We start from the raw sequence: 1,777 nt of genomic DNA on the forward strand, positions 1-1,777 counted from the left end.
AAGGAACACTTTGAAAACACATCAGATCTCAATGGGGAAAAATATCATGCTGGATATCTATACTGATATGGACTGGGTAATGTGTTCGGAACAAAAGGATGCCACATCGTTTAATGGAAATGAAAATTATCAACCTACAGAGGGCTGAATTCAAAGACACTCTGAAAATCAAAGTGAAAAAATAGATGCAGCAGGCTAGTCCATTTTGGTGAAATTTCATTGCAGCAACTCAAAACGGCACTCAGTAATTTGTATGGCCCCCACGTGCTTGTATGCAAGCCTGACAACGTCAGGGCACGCTCCTAATGAGACGAAGGATGGTGTCCTGGGGTATTTCCTCCCAGATCTGGACCAGGGCATCACTGAGCTCCTGGACAGTCTGAGGTGCAACCTGGTGGCGTCGGATGGACAGAAACATAATGTCCCAGAGGTGTTCTATTGGATTTAGCTCAGGCGAGCGTGGGGCCATTCAATGGTATCAATTCCCTCATCCTCCAGGAACTGCCTGCATACTCTAGCCACGTGAGGCCGGGCATTGTCGTGCACCAGGAGGAACCCAGGACCCACTGCACCAGCATAGGGTCTGACAATGGGTCCAAGGATTTCATCCCGATACCTAATGGCAGTCAGGGTGCCATTGTCTAGCCTGTAGAGGTCTGTGTGTCCCTCCATGGATATACCTCCCCAGACCATCACTGACCCACCACCAAACCGGTCATGCTGAACGATGTTACAGGCAGCATAACGTTCTCCACGGCTTCTCCAGACCCTTTCACACCTGTCACATGTGCTCAGGGTGAACCTGCTCTCATCTGTGAAAAGCACAGGGCGCCAGTGGCGGACCTGCCTTCCAATAAGCCTATTTTCAGGCGCTGCGTAATATCATTGCGCCTGCAATGATATTACATCTATTGTAACCGGTCTGTGTTATAGTGTCTGTAACCACTTTGCTGTGCTATTCCAATCAAAAAAATACTGGGCTGGTGCCAAGATCCTGGTTCCGAACAGGCCCCGAAATCTTGTTGGTCTCGAACAAGGGATCCTATGACGTCAGTAGGCGGAGCTTCCCAGTGGTGGATAGTAACGGAGTAGTTTTACTTCGTTACTGTTTCTGGTGTTCAATGGCAACTGCCAATCGAGCTCCACGGTGCCAGACAGTGAGCATAGGGCCCGCTAGAGGACGTCGGGCCCTCTGGCCACCCTCATGAAATCTGTTTGTCATGAAGTCACACCAGTGGCTTGCTGCAGGTCATTTTGTAGGGCTCTGGCAGTGCTCATCATGTTCCTCCTTGTACACAAAGGAGCAGATACCGGTCCTGCTGATGGGTTAAGGCTCTGTCCAGCTCCCCTAGAGTAACTGCCTGTCTCCTGGAATCTCCTCCATGCTCTTGAAACTGTGCTGGGAGACACAGCAAGCCTTCTGGCAATGACATGTATTGATGTGCCATCTTGGAGGAGTTGGACTGCCTGTGCAACCTCTGTAGGGTCCAGGTATCGCCTCATGCTTCCAGTAGTGACACTGGCCCTAGCCAAATGCAAAACTAGTGACAAACAGTCAGAAAAGATGAGTAGGGAAAAATTGTCAGTGGCCTCCACCTGTAAAACCATTCCTGTTTTGGGGGTTTTCTCATTGTTGCCCATCTAGTGCACCTGTTGTTAATTTCATTAACACCAAAGCAGCTGAAACTGATTAACAACCCCCTCTGCTACTTAGCTGACCAGATCAATATCCCAGGAGTTTAATTTACTTGATGCTATACTCTGATTAAAAAGTGTT

The sequence above is a fragment of the Sinocyclocheilus rhinocerous genome, unplaced genomic scaffold (assembly GCF_001515625.1).
Source record: "Sinocyclocheilus rhinocerous isolate Xijiao unplaced genomic scaffold, SAMN03320098_v1.1 scaffold1639, whole genome shotgun sequence".
In the NCBI taxonomy this organism is placed as follows: domain Eukaryota; kingdom Metazoa; phylum Chordata; class Actinopteri; order Cypriniformes; family Cyprinidae; genus Sinocyclocheilus; species Sinocyclocheilus rhinocerous.